The sequence below is a fragment of the Rosa chinensis genome, chromosome 5 (assembly GCF_002994745.2).
Source record: "Rosa chinensis cultivar Old Blush chromosome 5, RchiOBHm-V2, whole genome shotgun sequence".
Lineage (NCBI taxonomy): Eukaryota > Viridiplantae > Streptophyta > Magnoliopsida > Rosales > Rosaceae > Rosa > Rosa chinensis.
Genome location: NC_037092.1, coordinates 36,840,121 through 36,856,021, shown reverse-complemented (window position 1 = coordinate 36,856,021; position 15,901 = coordinate 36,840,121).

Below are 15,901 nucleotides of genomic sequence, written 5' to 3'. Positions count from 1 at the left end.
AAAAGAGTGTCTAAATACCAGGAAAAAGAAAGGAAAAAAAAAAAAAATACAGGGAAAAAGATCAAAGAACTTTCCTTGTTTATAATTTTTCATGGATACATTGCAGTTTAGATTTCAGTCTGATCCTTATGTTTGCATGTGCAAGTAGTTATTCATTTTGAAAATTGATTAGACACAAATTCACAATAATTGTTTTTTTTCCCCGTTTTCGATTTGAGCATCTTGGTATTTCTACAAATGCTTCAGAAGAAATTGCTGATCGAGTTATATGTAATCCCTTGGAGTGAAATTTCAGATTGCATCTTCAATTATGTTGTAGTGGATGGGAGGATCAAGGAGGAAAGTGATCGAATACAATAAGAATTGTTCAAACTTAAAACTTAAAACTTGAAAATTCAGGTTTTCCTTCTGTTGAGAGTATAGATCTCACATGGAAAAATGAGGACATTGCTTACAGCATATGTAGCCATGAATCAAGGGCAATTGCTGATTTGTCAACCAAATTAATACTACCAATCCACTATTCAACATTCATCCAAAATCAATTGTCTCTAGTTTACACAATGCACCAACAAAAGACAATTTACCTGCTAATCCACTATTCACACTTCAAATTTAAATAATTCATTAATTCAAAATAATATTAAACTTATAATTAATTTGATTAATTAAATGATTAATAATGAGATTAATCACACAATATTAATTTAAAACAAAATTAATGAATAATTTCTTTTAACCAATCAAATTCTATCAAGCATAGATATCGTTCCTGATTTAAAAAAAAAAAAAAAAAAAACATAGATATCGTTATCATAAAAAAAAAAAAAACTATGACAATTGATAATATTATCGACCAATCTTCATTTGCCACGTGTAAACTTTAGATACTTTTATCTTACAAAAAAAATATATATGATTTCTGATAAGATAATCGCTTAATCTTCATTTGACGATAATTGCCAGATTCCCATTGTTGGATGAGAATTGAAAGAAATGAAGAATAAATTGATAGAGGAAGAAGATGGAGAGGTAAAACTTTTGAAAATTTGTTGTGAGAAATTAAAGAGGATGAGTATTTATAGAAACTTTAGAAATAGATTTATGTACTTTTCATTAACTTTCGAATTAAATTTTTGGGTGAAAAATGAAAAAAAGAAGAAGATTATTGTTGGTATTTAATTAAACCGTTGGATTGAGATCCAACGACTGTGATTAAATAACCGTTACACACAATTTGGGCTTTCGAAATATGGCCATTGTGCAGCAGGTGTCGAGCCTACCCATATCAGTCGAGCAAACCATTGGGCAAGAATTAGGCTTAGGGCTAGTTTGGGATTGCTGTGACTTTTAAAAAAAAACTGTTGTTGCTGTGTTGTGAAAATAATCAGCTGTGAATTAAAACAGTTTCGTGTTTGGTAAATAATATTTTTAAAAGTGCTTTCAGTACATAAAACAACTGTAGAGTGTGTTTTTATCTATAGCAGCTTCTAATAGCAACCTCTAGGCTACTTCTAAAATCTGTGTTTGACGCGTAAATCCGGTAGGGGTGCAAACTGTCTCTTTTGACCGAGTGATTGCGCAGGCGTGCCAGCACCGGGGGGTGCAGTCGTCGTGGTAGTCCCTTGACCTGACTTCTTCTTCAAGCGCTGTGGACGAGGAGAGCACCAACCTCGTCACAGGGTTCTTCTCTAGCCTTTCGGGAAAGGACTTTCGCCTTACGGATAAGGACTTTGGGTGTGATCTCTTCGCGTTCACCGTATCAATACTTAGTGTTGTAGACTAAGCAAAGCAATCACTGGGAAGTTGTGAGAAAGCACGGGTTTTTGCTAAAGCGTGACTTTAGCTTCGCTGGGTTGCGAGGGCGTTACCTTTGCTTCGCTGGTTGTGTCGGTGGCAGTAGTACTGACAGTCGGCTCGCGAGGAGACTAGGACTGGAAGCACTGTCGCCGGGTTTCAACGAGGTTGAAGGTTTGCTCCGGGGAGGCTTTGTAATCGCTGGGATTAGTTGATTTGAGAGAGGCCTTCTTTGTGTCCTTGAACCCTAGTATTTATACCTAGGTCTTCGATTGTTCCTTGCTACCGAAGGATTATTGATTGAAGTTTCCTATTCAATCTCTGCTACTTGACTCCAATAAGGTTTCGTTTTCCTTATGGATTACGGAATGGGCGAAGCTGTAACCCAAACCCAAGTAGGCTTATTTTTGGGCCGCAGGTATCGGCCCGCTACGCTAAATCCACTAAAGGATCTTGCCAAAATTACTTTTTGGGCTCAAACATTGCCCCCTAGGCCCCGAAAGCAGGCCCACGAAGATGTAACTGCTTGAAGGGGACTAAAACGACGCGCCGATCGCTTGAAACGATGTCATTAATGAAGGTTGCGTCCTTTTGTTTGCAAAACGCCTTTCTGTCGTATTGTTTCCCTCACAAAAATCCTTATTTAAACCCAAAGCCGCTAGACCTGTCACATCAGAAACCCCTCCAGTCTGTTAAACCCAGAAAAATCCATTTCGTCCATTACCTCCTTCGCAGAAACCCAGAAATGGCTCCCCCAAAGAAGATAGTCATCGATCAGGAGGAAGAGTTAAACGAAAAGGTTGCCCATACTTGGGGAACCAACATTGGTACCCGCATTCATCTCCACACATCTATCCATCGACCCCTGCTACTTCGATTCTCCGACCATCAAACCGGACTGGGTCCAGCGCCACGAGATGCTATCCCTGACGACGCTATCGCTCTCTATGGCCTACCAGTCTGTCGACCCATTCCAGTCCTCCGAAGGACCCCTGGAGATTTCAGTAGCTGGGGCGCCCAGAATCATCGAGCCAAAATAGGGCATTGGCCGTCCTCCATCAGTGCAGCAGAGACTTCTTAGTATCGCGCAGCGCGGGCGAGGGATCTGGCTCGTTGGAACGCAGCAGGTATCACGCATACTATCGATCTATGTTTCAATCTTCCTCGCGGCGGCAATCGCTCGCCACTCGCTGCTTTCCTTTGTTTCTGGAATACCGCCACCAACACATTTGACTTTAGATTTGGTCAAATGAGTGTCACTCTGTTGGATATTCTTGCCATCACTGGCCTGCCCATCGATGGCCAACCCTATGTGCATGGTCAATTTGATTATGTCAACTTCACTTCGACCATGGCCCAACACGGTCGTAGTTCCCACAGTGGCTCCTACCCACGATGGTTGGCGTATTATAGCCGGGAACACAATGCGACCGGCGGAATCGCTTTTCTGGAGTATTGGCTCTGCAAGTTTATATTCTGCACCTCTTCCTGCAAGCCCACTGGTACTTGGACTCTTCTAGCGACGGCCCTCTACAACGGCCGCAACATCCGACTTGGGCAGCCAGTATTAGGAGCCCTTTACCGCATGCTATACCAGGCCACCATGCACCCATTTGAGACTAGCATGTCTGGCCCCTTTTGGATTTTGGATTTCTGGATCCAAACTTACTTCCCGTTCTTCCGTCGTGATGACATCCCGTTACTCCCACCGGCCGACCAACTCTTGGGTCGGTGGTTCTGCCGCAAGGGGAGGTATTCATCCCCCCTTACTCCGAGTGTTTTTCTCATATGTACCTTTTAAACGAGATGCCATACTGCGACATAATTTTGGGTAGAAAATTCACCTCTTTACTTGAATATGGCTTTCTTCCTAGCGATCCTCGCTACACTGATCGCGCACGCTTGGCTTTCCGTCGCGCGATCTCCTGTTTAGACATCAGGATCGCTGCCGAGGAACTCAGCTATGAGCTCTACGCTCCTAATCATTTTGCTCGCCAATTCGGCCTTGTCCAATTGGTGCCATTCCCTCTATACGACGCCTGGAACTACAACACTTCCTGGCGCAGATTCGGGCCCCCCTTGGATTGGTGCCGGCGCAAAGTATGCTTGAGCTGGTTGATCTTCCTGACTGGGCCCAAGTTATTGATGCTGTGGACGGGGCTGAAGAAGGATACGAAGACTGGTGGGCGGAGGTTTCAGTTAATTGCTGGACTCAGCAGGACGACGAACTCTTCGCAGCCCTCTTTGGAGAACTGAAAAACCCCTATCCTGTCGATGTTGAAGTGCTCGCTCGCTTTCCCGAGGATGCGACACGGTCCCAGCCTCTTCCGGTGACACAACCGAAGCGAGTTCCTCGCCCGGCACAGGCTAGTATTGTAATCCGCGAGCCCCTTCCGGAGGTAAGTATCTGAGCCTTATCTTCTGCAATTTTCCTTTTATTTCTTTCTACTCACCCCTCGCTATGTCAGGGAACTACGCCACGCTCTGGTGCTCGCACAATCCGTACTTCCCCGACCGCTGGCCAGTCTGGAAAGCAGAAGGCGGTGCTCACAGAGCCTGAAGCTGAAGAATCTTCTTCTGACGACGATAATCCGCAAACTGTAAGAACCCTCTACTCTCAGGATCATGCCTCTGATGAATCAAGTTTAACTTTACAATTTTGGCAGATCGCGGCTGCTCTGGCTCGCAAGCGCAACCGCTCAGACCCTCGCACTGACCCATGGGAAGAGGATGAACCACTTGCTGATCGACTGGTAAGAGATAGGAAAAATCATACTAGCCATTATCTATCTTTTAGTCCAATTCCTATAACTATTTCACTCGTAGATCCGTCACCGGCCCTCCGGACACACTGGGGAAGGCTCTTCCGCTGCTGGTGAAGGAACAACTGCCCCGCGGGCCCAAACACCCACGGATTCTAGTAATCTCCCACCTCCCGCCAGCAACGCTAGCGATATGCATTTGGCTTTGATTCCGGTGCAGGTTATAGACGACAGCTCGCCCGAGCTGGACGAAGGAATAGCCCCTTCAAACTTGCCGCCTGAGGAACCGATCGCTGCACAACCTTTAATATAGGTAGCGCTTGATCCCCTCCCTGACGAAGCAACTCAAGAGCCTGCGCCGATAGCAATTCTGCATGAGCCCCTGGCTGTAGAGGTACACTTTGAACCGAAGGCCTTAGTCTGTTTTATTTTCTGTGCACTTTAATAAGTCCTTCTTAACCACAGAGTCCTGATCCTGTCGGGGAAACAGCAACTGCTGCAGAGGTGCCTGTCGCTGATCCGGCAGACCCAATCGGTGGAGATGTGGTGGTCCAGGATCCTGCCCCCCATGTCCCTGAAGTGGGAGAAGGAGCAAATGTCGAACCAGAGCCAGAAACGGTCCCTGTTATAGAGCCTCAGGAGGCCCCTACTGCTGCTGCTGATACTGATGCTCCTGCTCCACCTTCTGAACCCCCTTCTAGGCTGGAGAGACTTGTTTGCGTACTCGAAGTGGCCCCTCCAGGAGTCATAGATGAAGCGAGGGATGGGTTGCAGCGACTTCTGGGTCCTGACATCTTATTGCCAAGTGCGCCAGCCAGAGCTCAGGAATACTTGATGGTTCTTCGCCGCGAGCGAACCATCACTGAGGCTGAGTTCACCGAGATATATGAGCTGTTACAAAACCTTCCTGAGCGGATCAATGAACGAACGAACGCGACCGCACAAGCGAGTCAAGCTCAGGCCCATTATCGGGGCCTTGCACACCAAACAGAGACATCTCGTGATTTCTTGGGCGATAGAGCTGTCCTTGTCAGAGACTTGCGCATCACGCAGAATCATCTTCAGACACAAATCCGGGACCTGCAAGCCCAACTAACTGCGGTGACGGCCCGGCTTGAGCATGAGGAACCTCTGTTAGAGCAACCCTTAGCAGCTTTCGAAGCGATGTCTCAAAATTTAGCTCAGGCTCGCGAAGCAGCCAGACAAGCGGAGCGAGCTGCTGCCGACGCCAGTTTTCGTCTAGATGAACACTTACTTCGCTTGACCCATGGGGGCCGAAAATTTTAGGCCCCTATTAGGCCCAATTTGTATGAACAATATCATATTTATCTAATATATTTAGCCCACATTGCTTGGCCCAAACATACATTCAATTTACGAATTAATGTCTGCCTTTATTGTCATTGAAGTTGGTTTGACAAAAAGTTTCGAAACAGAGCGGTTATCTCCTCGGAGACTGCCCCGCTTCCCACGCGTTTTCAAGTACCTTCATTTCCAAGATCTTTGCATTCAATTCCTCTGATACTCTTATTGATGGCATTGAAAGTACTTCAACCGTCCATCGCACGGTTGAGGCCACTGAACTCGGCTCTATAAATACCAACACTTTGGGGAAAAGATAAACACCAACAAGTATGGCTTTCCCAGATATAGTTTCGCAAACCTTACTTCTCTTTCTTCATTTTCTGAGATCTTCCCCTTATAGCTTCATCTTCAGCCCCAAATACCTAGACTTCATGGCTTAATCTCAAGACCTAGATAGGCCTCATGGCTTAATCTCAGGTCTAGTGGCATGTCTTCGGTTTCTGAAAATCTGGATGAACTTGCCAGTCTCAGTTAAACCGAAGAGCATGTCACGCTCCTAACGCGGCATAACCCTATTCTGAGGGGTCCCTCTTCTCAGACTACCCGCGTGGAGCATGGGGAAGAAGGGCGGAAGGCCACGTTGAGGCCGACTGTTCTTCTTTCGCTGTCTACCTCCAGGGCCTGACTACGAGACTTCTGTTTTTCCCTTGGAGGTAGATGTGGTTGTGGGTCGCGCTCGTTCTGGATACCAACTTCATCCCGGGGGACAACCAACTAGAAGGGTTGGGATGGATTATTTCCTTCCCTCTTCCTCCGGTACAAATGAGAGCAGCTGCGACTCAGATCAGAGGAGGATGTGGGTGAAGAGAAGAAGAATGCCAGCGGTACTGCCCATGTCCTCCTTGCCACCGCAAGATCCAGAAACTCTTAGAAGATCTGAAATCCCTATGATTCTTAAAGCCACTTTTGGCCTTGTAATTGCAAATGTAAATGTTTCTATCTGTACTGCTTTTGGCCGCAAAGCCACTTTATGAATGAATGTTTTTGTAGTTAAAAGTTATTGTTGTAAAATAAGGCCTCTTGTATAGGCCCCCATGTATATTCTTAACACATGTTGTCAAGGAAAAAGTACAATCAAAGTTGGAAATTATTCCAACATAAAGCCTCAAGAGCAGGCCTGGAAATTAATCAAGAAATTAATCAAAAATAAAGCCTCAAGAGTAGGCCTGGAAATATATAGTGTTGCCCCCCTAGTGGTCGTAGGCGAAGCAAACACACGAGATGAAGGCCTGAACGTAAAGGTGGTGTGAGCCGAGGAACACTATGATTGCCCCCATATCTGGGACGAAGGTTAGTCCGATGGATCTTCGAAATCCCAAACACTAGGGTAATATTTCTTCAAGAATCGTCCGTTGATGGGGTTGCGATGGATGTCCCCATCGATGTCCCTGAGGTGAAAAGCCCCGCGCTCCAAAATCCGGTGAACGACAAAGGGCCCTTCCCATCGTGGGGTCCATTTACCGCGGCCTGTTAACTGTTCGCCAAGGGGTAAAACGGCTTTCCAAACAAGCTCCCCTTCTTTATAACTACGACCACGCGTTCGCTTATCATAGGCGCGAGTGATACGCTGCTTTTCCATGACCAGATTATCCAAAGCCGCTAACCGCTGCTCGCTTAAATCTTCGTGTTCCTGCCACATTGCCTGGACGTAGTCTTCTCCGATCAAATGATGTTGCTCTTGGACGCATAAGGAATGAACGTTAATCTCCAAGGGTAGCACAGCGTCGTGGCCAAACATAAGGGCATACGGTGTCGTCGCGGTGGGACTCCTCTTAGAAGTGCGATAAGCCCAAAGTGTCTTGTACAAAGTATCGTGCCATTGGCGAGGGTTCTCTGCCAGCATTTTCTTTAGTAGGGTAATAATTATCTTGTTGCTAGCCTCCGCTTGACCGTTGGACTGAGCGTAATATGGGGTACTGTGGACAAACTGGATGCCAAAATCAGTGACTAGTTGCTCGACGGGACCTCCCATGAACGTTGCCCCCCGGTCTGAAACGAGCACCTCAGGGACACCAAACCTGCAAAGAATATTACGAAAAATAAACTGGCGAATGGTGCCTCCGGAGGCCTCCTTTAATGGCTCCGCTTCAACCCATTTGGTAAAGAAGTCAGTGGCGACGATGATGAACTTATGTTGGAGAGACGAGTGGGGATGGATCATTCCAATCAAGTCCAGTGCCCAGCCTCGCGCAGGCCAAGGCTTGATGATAGGTTGCATAGGAATGTTAGGAACATGTTGGACTGGACCATGTGCTTGACAATCTTCGCATCCTTTGGCGAATGCAATACAATCCTTTAGAATGCTGGGCCAGTAATAGCCATGTCGCCTAATAAGCCATCGCATCTTGGGTCCTGCCTGATGAGCCCCACATATCCCTGTGTGCGCTTCACGCATTAATCGTTTAGCTTCTCGACCATTCCATGCCATCTTTCCCACGGCGTCGCAACTCGTCACCCCTAAGGAGATAATTTAGAGCGAGAAAGCGAATCTTTCTGTCAGCTGTGGGGTCTGGGCGTTTGAGGTAAGCAACCAGTGGGATGCGCCAATCCACATCTATAGGTTCTAGCACCGCGACCACTGGATCATCTGGCGGATCAGGTCGTGCGAGCCATGAGGGCAGTGTGCGACGCTCAACCTTTAGAAGACGCTCGCGAACTCCATACTTCAATGTAATGCCCGTGGCCAGCTGAGCGAGCTCATTGGCAGCGAAATTGCACTCGCGGGGAATATGCTCCAAATCGACATCGGTAAACTGATCCAGAAGCTTAATGGCACGATTCAAATATGGCATGAGCAGCCAACTTGCACATCGATATACGTTTTGAAGTTGGTTTATAACGAGCTGAGAATCGCCGCGGATCTGAACGTCCCTTACACCCATTTCTAGTAAGACTTCGAGCCCGATAATAAGAGCTTCGTACTCGGCCTGATTGTTCGTGCATTTGAATTCTAATTGGAAAGAGTAAGAGAAACGATCGCCAGTTGGATTTTCCAGAACAATCCCTGCTCCGGCCAATGTTTTGGTTCTAGAGCCATCAAAGAACAGTACCCAGGGCTGCAAGGCTACTGTGGCCTGGTACCAAACTGCGTATTCTGGGATGCGCGCCAAATCTGGCCGTGTCATAGTGACTGACGCTATTTCCAACTCCTTTACCGTGGGTATCTCCAACGTAGGATGATGTGCCAGAAAATCTGCAATGGCCTGCCCCTTAACGGCTTTCTGAGGGACGTATTGTAGCGAAAATTCTGAAAGGGCCAGGACCAACTTGCCAATGCGGCCTCTCAAAATAGGCCGCGATAACATGTATTTGACTAGATCCGTTTGAGCGATGATGCAGGTAGTAAAGGATAACATGTAGTGTCGCAACTTGCACGCTGAAAAATATAAAGTCAGACACAGTTTCTCCATAGGGGTGTACCTCGTCTCACAATCTGTCAGTGTCCGGCTGAGGTAAAATATAGCATGCTCGATACCTCCTTCATCATCCTGAGCGAGCAGGCTGCCAATGGAAGCCTCAGATGCTGAAATGTATAACTTCAGCGGAATTCCAGCCCTAGGTGGAACTAGGACAGGCGGACTCGCGAGGTAGGTCTTGATTCTGTCGAAAGCCTCTTGATGTTTAGGCTCCCACACGAACTCAGCCTGTCCCTGTAGTTTCAGCAATGGGGAGAAGGGCTGGATTTTACCTGCAGAGTTAGAGATGAAACGTCTCAGAAAGTTGATCTTACCCAGCAAGCGTTGCAACTCCTTTTTTGTTTGTGGGGCGGTAGCATTGATGACCGCGCTCGCTTTGTCTTCAAGGACTTCGATGCCTCTCTGGTGAACAATGAACCCTAGAAAATCTCCCGCTCGAACCCCAAAAACGCATTTAGCTGGATTCATCTTGAGCCTGTGTTGTCGCATGCGCTCAAACACCTTCCGGAGATCGGTGATGTGGTCACCCTTCCTCTGAGACTTAACCACTACGTCATCAATGTAGACCTCTAAAATCTTCCCCAGTATGTCGTGGAAGATCAGGTTCATGGCTCTCTGATATGTTGCTCCGGCATTCTTCAGTCCAAAAGGCATAACCACATATTCAAAAACGCCCGCGAAGCCGGGACAACGGAATGCGGTTTTATGTCTGTCTTTTTCTGCGACTGGAATCTGGTGATACCCCGCGGTGCTGTCCATGAAAGATAATAATTCATGTCCCGCTACAGCGTCTACTAACATATCCGCGACCGGCATAGGGTAGACATCTTTAGGTGTAGCGACATTAAGGTCTCTGTAGTCAACGCAGACCCTCATCTTGCCGTTCTTCTTGCGAACTGGCACGATATTAGATAGCCACTGATTGTATTTGGCTACCCTGATAACGCCGGACTTGTGCATTTTCTCGACTTCCTCTTTGACGAGAATTTGGGTTTCAGAGTTCATTCGTCGCGGCTCTTGTTTCACAGGCTTCCTGTCAGGGAGTGTTGGTAATTGATGGCACACCAAGTCCGGTGACAGGCCTGGCATATCCTCATACTTCTCTGCGAAGCAGTCTTTGAATTCATGTAATAACTCAATGAGCCCCTGTTTCTCGCTAGGCTCCAAGTAAGCGCTGATGGCCACTTCTATGGGTTCATCTGCTGTTCCAAGATTAATTTTCTCGGTAGGATCTTTGACCTTAGGAGGTGTGTCATCCAGCGCCGCTGGGGCGAGCTGAACATCGACCTCAGCATCTTGTTCCTGGTTAGAGAGTTCCTCATGGACGACCTCTAAGGTTGCGACCCGCTCATAGGCCTCTTTTTCCACTAAGTACGATGACAGTCTGTCGTATAGCGAGTGGAAGGCCTCTATCCCTCCTTCTGGAAGGTCGTAATCCATTAATCATTTAAGGGTTTGGGCACAGCGTGGCCAGGCCTTTCCAAGCCCTCTTTTGCGAGCGTCAGCCCCCACTGTGCCAATTCAGAGGCCGTCACCCCTGTGGGGCGGCCTTTATCGTCGATGCCACTGACCTATAATGGAGTGATGGGCTCCAAATAGTACCTGGCATTTACATAGTTTGTGGAAACGGGGAATGGACGAGGATCCGCTTTAATCACCTCCGCTTTATCAGTCTTCCGGTCCCACATTACGAGCTCCTGATGAAGAGTCGACGGAACACAATAAATCCTATGGATCCAATCTCGGCCCAAAATTGCACTGTAGGCCGCATAACAATCTGTTACAAAGAAAGCATAAACCCCCTCAGCTGGGCCAACCTTGATGCGCAGGAAAAGAAGTCCCAAGGTTTTTGTTACGGTCCCTGCGAAGTTCTTGAGTGTAAGGGATGTAGACTGGATCTTCTCTCTCTCGATTCCGAGCAAGTGCATGGTTCTGGTAGTGATGACATTAACAGCCGCGTCGGTGTCAACCATGATCTTGCTAACTTTGGTGCCGCTCATGTCGGCTGTGATATACAAGGGTCTCATGTGTTGGACCATAGCAGGTGTTCGCTTAGTGAAACTCATGAAGAACTCTGTGTTATGAGCCTCCCCTGTCTCAAGGAGCACAACTTCTTCCACAGGTGTCGTGACCGCCGACGTGATCTGCAACGGCTGCAGACTATTTTCTCCTTCTTCACCGCAGTCCTGAGCTGCGACCGGTAATGCATACCGCGCGGGGAGTACGAAAACCATGTTGCAGGATATATCAGTCATATCCATCTCCTCCACGTCAGTTTCCAGACCAGGCTTGTGTTCATTGACAGGGACGGCAGTGTTGAATTTCTTAGCCAAGCGATCGACTAATGACTCCTCTGTAAGGCCTTTTACCTCATACTGCTCGCGCTCTTGTACTACAGGTGTCGGCAAGGGTGAGTCTGGCTTCGGTGGCGCTGACCTTGGGGGATGCGACCACGACACTCTGGACCCTTTTCGGCCTCCACTGTAAAGTCTCGGCAGTCCTTTCCTTGCCCCCCAGTCTCTGAAAAACCGAAGGTTTAGCCTCTGGTTCTTCGCGAAATAGCTTGCACCTGACATGAGGTCGTCTTGTCGGTGAAGTTTCAGTTCGAGACGTCGGAGGTATCCTTTCTTCAGTGATTCTGCAAAAAACACTGGGCTTGTCTGCCCCTGTTGCTTGTTTGTGGAAACTGCGGGGGGCCACTAATGGCTTGGCCGCGAGTGCCTCCATTTCCTTTTGATACTGCTCAGGTGATTTGACCAGTTGTGAAGTCTTGATCAGGGCCTGGTCAAGGGCTTCTAGTGCGCGCTTGGCTTCTCCAAACCTGCGATGCAGCTTCCTTTTCTTGGAAGAACTTATCTCCACAGCCTTCCCCTTTTCCCTGGTGTACCATTTGCCTTCCTTGATTGTATTAGCTGAGGCAGGAGGGATGTAGGGCTTGGTCAGAATATTCCTGCACTCAGTCCTGGCCTTCTCCTCTTGTTTTTGATTGTTCGCGGCTGCTCTAAACTTTTTGAACAAGTTGGAATCCTTTGGGGATGGTGAAGATTCCATTTGCTCTCTATTTCTTGGGCTGGAAGGCTGATAGTTCCGAGAGGATGAAGCCCACTTGACCGGTGGGAGAGAACCAAAGTGAAATGTCTGCTCGACCTCTTCATGCGACACCTGAATGCCGCACTCTTCCTTGCATCGTGAGCATAAGACTACGGGCGAGGCCTGGCTTTTTGTCTCAGCCTTGCCCCTCGCGGGTGTTCCGCCTGCGGTGGACTTCTCCCCTTGCTCATTCGAGCTTAAATCGAGAGTGGGTTTCCGTTGCTGTTGTTTGGTCCAGTTTATATCGACCATGTTGATCCCAGTATCAGGAAAGGGATCCAAGTCTACTAGCGCTGCTGCCGTGACTGGAGCTTCCACCTGCAAACTACCATTGTTAAGCTATACCTGAATCTGGTCTTTGAGTTTCACGCAATCTGCAGTGTTATGATTCCATAAATTATGGAACTTGCAATACTTCTTCCCCTTCAGCTGCTCCGGTCGAGGAAAAGGTCCAAAATCAGTCTTCACCATCTTCGCGGTGATCATTTCGTCGAGGATCTCATGGGCCTTGTTGGCATCATATGTATATGTTGTGAACTCAGGTTTGGTGAAGGCCATTGATTTGAGCTTAACGGGCTCCTTGGAAATTTTGAGCTGCTTCAATGATGGACTCTTTTTCCCGGTTAACTCGTAGGCTGCTATATCATTTTCCTCTTCCTCTTCATCATCTTGGATCACTTCTTCAGTGCTATGATGGTAATAAGGGTCATAGGTCGACGGCTGGTAGCTCAGGGCCGCTACGGTACTATGTTTCCCCGGCACATATGTCCCTCTGGAAGCGTTTTTCCTTGCATCCGTCTCTCTAAGGAGATGCTCGAAGCTTCCCACCTCTGTGATGAGTTCTCCCATCGACTGAATCATGCTACCGTGCTGCTTCTTCCGTTGACGTGGTTCCAAACCTTTCACTGCCAACTTGACTAATTCCTTTTCGGGTAGGATGACGTTTAGCTTGGCTTTCTGGATCTGGAAGCGTTGAAGGTAGGCCACCGCTGATTCTGTAGGCTGTTGGGCCATCTGGGTGAGAGAGGCCAGGTCTACTTCAGGCTCGATAGTTCCGAAAGTTTCGCGGAAGAGCAGTTCCATTGCAGGCCAGTTAGCCACTGTTCCTGGCCGAAGCTTGGAGAACCATCTGAAGGCAGCGCCTGATAGAGAAGTGCCAAAAATCCTGCATTTAAGGATATCATCGTTCTGGTACTGGCCGCACTGTACCCTAAACCTGGCCAGATGTGTCGCCGCGTCCTCAGTATCCTCCCCTGAAAAAGTAGAAAATATTATGTTCTTATAGCCTCGGGGAAAGGGTGCGAGCATGATATGTGGCGGGAAAGGTCCCTCATAGACCCCATCTGGCTGGGCCCTAGGGTTAGCCAATCTGATCATCTCCTCTACTTCATCGCGTCTTACATATTCTGGACCCGGAGGGGGGGGGGGTGGTACTGCCATAGTTTGGCGAGCAGCTTGCACAGGTGTTGCCTGGTTCACCGTTGCCGATCTCCCTTCGACGTGTACCGCGTGGGTAGCAGTTGCTGGCTTAATCTCTTCTTTCGACAAGGCTGTTATCTTGATCGGGGTACCAGTCTGGTCGAGCCCGTAATAACTTCCTGGCAGCTCCTGATATGTCATTTCTGTTCCGTCGCTGTCGTATTGGACGAACGTGGCGGGCTCGGATGAAGTTCCTGCACCTTTCGAAGCCTGATGCTTCGGTCTGGTGGCTTGTCCGCCCGACGAAGCAGGCTTTTCCTTGCTGCCACCGATAACCAACGCTTGCTGTTTACCCCTCAGTGGCGTAGCAGTAACTGTAGCTGAGGCAGAAGCGGTATTATTAGCCTTCTCGCGCTGATTTGGTGGCACGTACTTGCCTGAACCGAATGGCTGGCCAAGAGAGCCAAGGATAGCATTAGAATCCCCTAAGGCTTTGTTCAACACTTCTCTCACTTGGTTCAATTCAGCTCTCTGCATGGCCACTTCAGTTGCCAGGTTGGCACCGTCCTTGCGAAGACCTGCCATATCTGACGCGGTCTGTTTGGTTTGGTCGGCGATAGCCTCCAAAATCTGTGTTTGACGCCGGTCCTGCTCGCTAGCGACGCTGGCAGCATGTGCCTTCACCGCACTCTCTGACTGTGCGATCTGCTGCCTAGTCTCCTCAGCATGGCGGATAACTCGCTGATCTATTTCTCGTATGAGCCTCTCCGTTTTTACTGTCTCTCTGGCGAAGTCAGCGTCCATCTTCTTGCGATGGCTTTCGATATTCTCCATGATGATTGCGAACCTGACTTCGGAGGACGCTCCCTCTGGAATAGGCTTTGGAACGAAAGCCTCCTCGTCTCCACTTCCCACTATGGTAGCAACGGTGGTGGGGATAACATGTTCGCTGACCTGATTGGTATTGACATTCTGGCCCTCAGTAGTGGCCGGATGATCTTTTCCTTGTTTAGTTGACATGTTGGATGAACAGGTGGGGTAAGCCAATCGCTGAGTCACTTGTTCTTCGGAAAGACCACGACAGTCCGCGCGAGAGTGCGGTCTGTAACTGGAGGTCTTGTGTTTTGAGCAATTAGCGTAAACCTTTTGGTAAGGGTTTTCCCTAGACTTCCCAATGGCTACGTTCACGAAAAGACACTATTTCAGAGTCCTACTGGGCGTGCCAAAATGTTTGACGCGTAAATCCGGTAGGGGTGCAAACTGTCTCTTTTGAGCGAGTGATTGCGCAGGCGTGCCAGCACCGGGGGGTGCAGTCGTCGGGGTAGTCCCTTGACCTGACTTCTTCTTCAAGCGCTGTGGACGAGGAGAGCACCAACCTCGTCACAGGGTTCTTCTCTAGCCTTTCGGGAAAGGACTTTCGCCTTACGGATAAGAACTTTGGGTGTGATCTCTTCGCGTTCACCGTATCGATACTTAGTGTTGTAGACTAAGCAGAGCAATCACTGGGAAGTTGTGAGAAAGCACGGGTTTTTGCTAAAGCGTGACTTTAGCTTCGCTGGATTGCGAGGGCGTTACCCTTGCTTCACTGGTTGTGTCGGTGGCAGTAGTACTGACAGTCGGCTCGAGAGGAGACTAGGACTGGAAGCACGGTCGGCGGGTTTCAACGAGGTTGAAGGTTTGCTCCGGGGAGGCTTTGTAATCGCTGGGATTAGTTGATTTGAGAGAGGCCTTCTTTGTGTCCTTGAACCCTAGTATTTATACCTAGGTCTTCGACTGTTCCTTGCTACCGAAGGATTATTGATTGAAGTTTCCTATTCAATCTCTGCTACTTGACTCCAATAAGGTTTCGTTTTCCTTATGGATTACGGAATGGGCGAAGCTGTAACCCAAACCCAAGTAGGCTTATTTTTGGGCCGCAGGTATCGGCCCGCTACGCTAAATCCACTAAAGGATCTTGCCAAAATTACTTTTTGGGCTCAAACAATAACTTTCAATTAAAGCTGCTTTTTATTTATTTACCAAACACAATAAAATCTAAAATTTTGAACAAAA